The 6,705-nt window shown below is 49.6% G+C and overlaps 1 protein-coding gene across 5 annotated transcripts in view; it reads right to left on the minus strand.

Moving 5' to 3' along the window:
• TDRD1 (tudor domain containing 1) overlaps window positions 1-4,575 on the minus strand; it is a 46,142-nt gene extending 41,567 nt beyond the window's left edge. For 4 of the 5 annotated variants that reach the window (XM_045291348.1, XM_045291349.1, XM_045291347.1 and 1 more), the window contains exon 1: window positions 4,503-4,575. The gene's annotated coding sequence lies outside the window, so the exon portion shown is untranslated. Of the gene's footprint in view, window positions 1-1,652; window positions 1,719-4,502 lie in introns of those variants that run through there. The other variant, XM_045291346.1, reaches the window with a different exon arrangement.
• Between the last annotated feature and the right edge of the window lie 2,130 nt (window positions 4,576-6,705).

A 6,705-nucleotide genomic window follows, 5' to 3' on the forward strand; every position in this document is an offset into this window, starting at 1 on the left:
CCCCTACACACACAGACAGGACTCTCCAACGGGAGTACAGGATTCCCACAGCCAACAGGAGTCACAGGCTGTGTGACTTGGGACCAACTTCCTTGCCGTCCGGGGCACTTGGGTTTGGAGCAGGCAAACAGGTCTAACAACTTCAGCCACCAGAAAACTTCTGGAGGGCTTCATTGAAAATAAAGTAATAATTTAATTTACAATAATAATTTACAATGCTACACAAGCAACCCTTTTTTCTGTTGGCGTACTCTTCCATGAGTTTTAACTCACGTTTCGTGTGGGGGCAGTGGTAGTTCAGTGAAATGGTGCTTGCCCACACGCAGAAGACCTGGGTTTGACCACCAGTCAGTAGCCCTCCTGTGCCCCCTCTGTAGAGATTTGCACGATACTATGCTGCTCAACACGGCTCGGCAGACTCTACACTGTGAGACTGGAAAGGAAGGCCTGATATACTTCTGAAAAACCATCCCATGGAGACCCTATGGATCACAGCCCTCTGATCCCATGCACATGGGGTTCCCACGAGCCAAAGGCCAACACCACATATGTGGCTTCTAAAAGTTCGTGCAAAAATCCAATTATCTTTTAATTCCATTTCTGTGTGAACTCTTTAAAGCATCCTCGTTTATTACATAAAAAATAAGAGCAAGACCAAATCTAAAGACAGCCCAGAAAATTTTAATATTGAAAAATTTTTAAATATTAGTATTAAAAAAAGTAAAAAATAACAACCCTGTAAGACTGGATTTATCTCTATTTGACTTCATCCTGGGCCGACCAATGAGCAGGAAGCCAGTCTGCAGAAGTTAGGTAAGGCCAACATCTGATCAACTAACCCCTGGCCTGAAAGTCCAAGCCCACTGCTGTAGGGAGCCTTCCAGCTCACAGGAGCCCCCAAAGCAGAGTAGCACTGCCCCATAGGGTTGCCAAGGCTGTCACTCTTTACAGACTGCCACCTCTCCCCCTCAGAGCAGCTGGCAGGCTTGAACTACACACAGACCTTTTGGCTAGCAGTCAAGTACTTTATCCTTCAGGGCCCCTCCATTCAAGGTCTCGAAGACAACCCTTCAAGCCCTTCAATGTAGTGCTTCTGACCCCTTCTGCCACAGGTGATGAAGAGAAAGAGAGACGGACCTGAAGGTGCACTATCTACATGAACCCTTGTCTCTCTCTCTCTCTCTCTCCAGGAAATCCAAACCGGAAAATGAAGATTGGAGTCATGCAATTGGCGAGTGGGGGCTGGTGGCGCTTGAAGAGGTGTGCTGAGCCTGACACAGCAGTACCTCAGAGAGGCATACACACTCAGTGCCACCACCATGGCAGCCATAGCCCAAAGGTGGCCTGGGGAGGGGGTGGGGGCCACTAATCGCAAGAACAGGAGAAAAATGAGGCCGAGTCTTGGTCTCAGAAACGCACAGGGGCAGTTCTTTTCTGCCCTACAGGGTTGTTATGCATCAGAAGTGATTTGACAGCAGTCGAGTTTGAAAAGACCAAGCCAAGCCCTACTTAAAACAACTCATTACGATCACCTTCACTTGCAGCACATACAGCTTTCAAAGGACCCAAAAGGCTTCCAGCATTTTCTTGTGCTCACCAAACCCACTGCCATCCGGTCGGCTGACTTACAGTGACCCAGGAACATGACAGACCTGTTACAGAGGACTTCCAGGACCGTGACTTGCCCGGAGCAGACAGCCAAACTTGTGATCAGAAGAACAATGCATGACCCACTGCACCACCAGGAGTCCCCCTTACAAGTTAAAGGTTAAACAAGAACCAGGTGCACCTGTTCCGAGAGACCTAAGGACTCTTAAAAACACAGCAACAGCGCTTGTTCCGAGCCCAGGTGCTGCCAGGGTTTTTCAATTGTGAGTCAGTGGGGAAGCCCTGCGGCCGCAATGCTAGTCTCCAACCTGAGACTGCAGAAGACACCTGGACACAGGTACAGACAGCCTGAAGGACATCAGCGCAAAGGTCACACTACATGGGCTAACCGTGCCCTATATTAAATCTATTTTCCCCACATGCTTTACACATTATTTTTTACATGTCAATAGTGATGAACAAACTTTATCATCATTCCCATGATCCTTGAAATAGTTATGTATTTTCTTGACTAAGAAGACATTGATAAGAAGCCCCCTCCCGTTTCTTCACATTAAGGGATCCCTAGAATGAGAATCCCTGATGTCAGACAAGGCCGTGGACTAGATTCATCACCTTGTGCAGCAACCTTTTGTTTCCTATTCCCTGCTTTGACCTTCCAAAGATGGGGAGATTTCTTAAGGACAGATAAGACCTCTCTTTCTAGTACTCCCTGAATCCTCCTCCCCTCCGCCCCCCCCCTTCCCAAGGTGCTAAGAGTATCCCTGAATACACCAGAGACAACCAAATCATGCTTCTCCATTCCTTTCAGGGTGTGTGTGTGTGTCTCTGTGTGTGTAGGGGGGTGGTCTACAGCAAAACCAGACCAAACCAGCTCCCAACACGAAGATGCTGACTCAGGTTGGCCTTAAACCCCCCCAGCCTTACGTTGCAGCTTTTGCAGCACACCAAGCCTCCAGAGTAAACCCCCAATGAGCCCAGCTTTTCCGCGTCAGCAGTGCACTCAGCAGTTGCCACCGTTTTCTTTCCCCCATGCAGGCTTTTGTCCTCCTGGCAACCCCAGATTCAGCAAGTCATTCTACTCCAAAGGAAACGCAGTCAGAGAGGACCTGGTGCATCCTGCTTACGCCCTGTGCTGCTTAAAGGCAGGGTCAGCAATTCAAAATCACCAGCTGCTCCAAGAGAGATAAACAAGGCCTTCTACTCCTGTGGAAAGTAACAAGACCCACAGGTGCCCTGTCCTATGGGGTCGCTGTGAGTTGGGATTGATCCAGTGGCGGAGCGTTTTCTAGAGTGAGGAAAAGAGTTGGTTAGAGCAAAGCGTGAATCCCATCCTGTCACTTTCTAGCTACGCTACTCCTGAGGCAAACATTCCACCTCTCCAGGGTGCAGTGCCTGTAAAAAGCAAATAGCAATAGTAACAGCAATGGATGGATACAGCGGCTGCGGGACGGTGGGCTCAAACAGAATGAAGAATTGTGAGGACGGAGCAGTGTTTCCTTCTGTGGTACACAGGGCTACCACGGGGCTGCTAGGTGTCAGAAATGACTAGAGTATGTGGGGTGGTTGGTAAAAATACGATGTCTGGTGCTCCCTAAAGGGCAGGGCAGAACTGCTCCCCAAGGTCTGAGACTAAACCTTTAGGACCACACAGCTTCATCCGTCTCGCTCAGCCTTGCTAGTAGGTTTGAACTGCCTACCTTGCAGTTAGCAGCCCAACACTCTTCATAGGCCACTGGGGCTCTCTGTGTTTAGCCCCAAACAGTTGCTTTTTTCTTTTTATTCCATTCCCCACCCCGACATTTTTCTCCCAACACCTGTGGAATAGTTTGTGCGCATAAGGAAGAAGTGAATACAAATGTACCCTTATTCCAGCAGGGCTGAAAACCCATCCCCCGCCTTGCAATTACGCCCCCCCCCCAACCCCCACAAGCTTCAACTAGTAGGAAAATCCAAATCTTACTCCCCGGGCCAATTTTGCATATAATAATCTGCTGATTCACCCTAACAGAGTACCTCCCCACCCCTCCCCCCACCCCCCTGTTATGTGGAGCTGAGAGTAAAATTGCCCCACAGGGTTTTCCAGGCTGTAATCTTTCCACTAGCAGACAACCAGCACCTCTCCTGCAAATCTGCGATGCCCATCTGGAACTTCCAACCAAGCACTTAACCACCGCACCGTTTGTGCTCCTTAAAGGGCCCACAAGGGAAAATCCTCCATGGGGGGGAGGCAACCTGCGCACAGCAGACGCTCTGCAAACACGGGTTCAATGAACCCACGCTTAAGCCAACGGCGTGCTGCTCTTCCTTTTCCATGCAGAGTGGACGGCGTTAGAAAAAACTTCTAAGAGTATTAAAACTGTTTCCTCGGCAGCTTGCCATTAAAAGCAATAACCTCACGAACGCGCGCCTTTTAGCGATAGGAGGAGCCCTGGTGACGTAGTGGATCACGGGTTAGGCGGAGGACCCACAGCGACAGTTTCTACCGAGTCCCATACGGTCACCTAGACTCAGTGGCAGCGACTTTGGTTTGGGGGAGAAATGAGGGGAAAGTGGCCTACGAAGCAGGGAGGTGCGCATTCTGCAGGTCCCCGCCAAGCCTTTCCAAATGCACCGCAGAGCCAAGGCCTCGCCGGCCCTCGCCCCTCCCCCGGCCCAATACAGAAAGAACCCTCGAAGGCCCCAACCTACACCCCCGGACCCTCACCCGCTTCCCAGTCACCCAAGTTTTCTCCAGCCTCCCATCTTCTCTACTTCAGGCCCCTCGGGCTTGCTCAACGCCTGACCTCAACGCCTGACCTCAACGTCCAGCGCCCAACGTCCGGCCCCCAACGACCAAAGCCCTTCACCCTCACCCGGGACCCGGGCTCCTTCGTGTGCCCAGAGACGCTGACCTGGAAAGCTGGAAAAGGTCCGCTGACCCCAAGCGACGTCTGAAGTCTAGACGTGGTGGCGCCAGCCCGGGCCCGGGAGCCCACCACCCCGACGCGACGCCGACTGCGCTCCGCTCACCTCTGCTGCTCGCCGGCCCGCCCAGTGCGCCACACGCATGCGCGCCCCGCCGCCACGTGCGCGCCCCGCCGCGCGCCGGGCAGCCTTCTAACCTAAAGGGGTCCTCGGCCGTTGGTGCCCCGGGAGTGGGACAGAGGCCTGTGGCCCTTAAAGTTCTCTAACGACGTTCTTCTAGCTGTTTCTGGAAAGCCCATGTGCAAATTTGAAACACAAAGAGGAAGACTTTGTTGCAGGGAAGGTACCTTCGATCCCCAGGACCAATATGGAGGTTCCCCACCTAATCCACCCCCTCTCTGCCTGGTGGTGGAAGCGAGGCATGCTTAATAAGGGGTCTCCGCCCGTATTATTAAGGACTCAAGATTATTTCTGTTGTTACTGAAAAAGTGGTTTAAATTGCTTTAAAATATATAATATATATCATTTCAAACATGTTCAGAACAAGGGTATAAATGAACCCCATGGTATCCATCACCCCGTTTCAACATCAATTCATGGCCAGTCTTGTCTCTGTATCACATATAGCCTCCCCCTGCCCATTAAAGCAAATCCCAGCCTTATAACTTTTTTAAAAGTTCATATTTTTTAAAGAACAGTTTTAGATTTAGAGAAGAATTGAGATTGTTTAGAGTTCCCTTATAAACCGCACCAAGTTTCCCGCTATTAACATGTTACATTAGCATACTTATAATTAATTAATCAAAGGTCCAAAGTTTATAGTTTTTTGTTTTTTTAAAGTTCTTACCTAATGGCCTTTTTCTGCCCCAGGATGCATTACATTGAGTCATCATGCCTCCTTAGGCCCCTCTGGACGCTGGTACTTTTCCCAGTTATTTTATAATGACTGACATTCAGTAGGAGGCTGCCCACTGTTGGGATTTGTGTGGTTTTTCTCAGGATAAGTCAGATGGCATGGGTAAGGATGTGTTCTCCCAGGAGCCTTTGTGGTGCCGTGTGTTCAGCGTTGGACTGCTAATCAAAAGGTGGGAGCCACTCGATGCTCCAGTAAAGGCAGACAGCCTCGGAAAGCCTGGGGGGCCATTCTACTCTGTCCTTGCAGGGTTGCTCAGGGTCAGCATCTACTCAGTGGCAATGGATTTGGTCTGGGTTATGAGGGCTTCCTCCCTGTCTTACAATGAGAGAAACACCAGAGAAGACCACATAGTGAAATATCATTTTCATGGTCGTGTTCATCATGTTTCTCTCTACGTTCTCTACTCTCTATACTGCATACTTTGGAAGAAAGCCATTCCATGCCGCCCACAAGTAAAGATTGTGACTGATTATCTAATAAAGCAGGTAAGCATGGATATACTTGTACTAATTTATTAGTTTGTAATGAGTCAAAATCAAGTCCATAACTCACTACCATGGAGTCAGTTTTGACTCATAGTGACCTTATCCGGCAGGGTAGACCAGCCCCTGTGGGTGTCCTAGTAACTCTTTATGGGTGTAGACAGACTCATCTTTCTCTTTCAGAGGGGCTGCTGGTTTTGAACAGCTGACCTCATTGTTAGCAGTCTGTGTTGGTCTGGGTAGACTAGAGAAACAAATCCATGGACACACAAGAGCAATTGAACATTGAGAAAACATCCCAGCCCAGTCCAGATCAAGTCCCTAAGTCCGATATTAGCCCATATGTCTGATATCAATCTATAAAGCCCTCTTCAGACTCACAAAAAAACATACAATGACGCCAAATGTAGAAGATCACAGGCCGGTGGGTAGAAAGTCTTTGGATCCAGGGACATTGGAAACATCTCAGCCCTCGCAGGGGTCTCTGTATGGCTTCTCCAGCCCCCAGGGCTGCATCAGGGTGGGTCTATGTGTCTTGTCAGCTACTATGTCTCCCAGGGTGTGAGCAGAGAGTCTCCTACCTCCAAGGATGAAAATCCAGCAATTCTCAAGAATCCTTAGGGGAAGGCCATGCCCACACAGAGATCTCATTGGCCATATCCTGATTAACAGCCTAGACTCCATCCCTACACTCTTAATCCTCAAACTGACACTAGATTATGTAACTACCACAAAGGCCAAAACATAACCTTCTATGCCACCAGGGCTCCTCAATCTACTGGATGGCAGGGG

Source organism: Echinops telfairi, unplaced genomic scaffold (genome assembly GCF_000313985.2).
Source record: "Echinops telfairi isolate 266 unplaced genomic scaffold, ASM31398v2 ScPeMD7_70;HRSCAF=299, whole genome shotgun sequence".
Classification (NCBI taxonomy): Eukaryota; Metazoa; Chordata; class Mammalia; order Afrosoricida; family Tenrecidae; genus Echinops; species Echinops telfairi.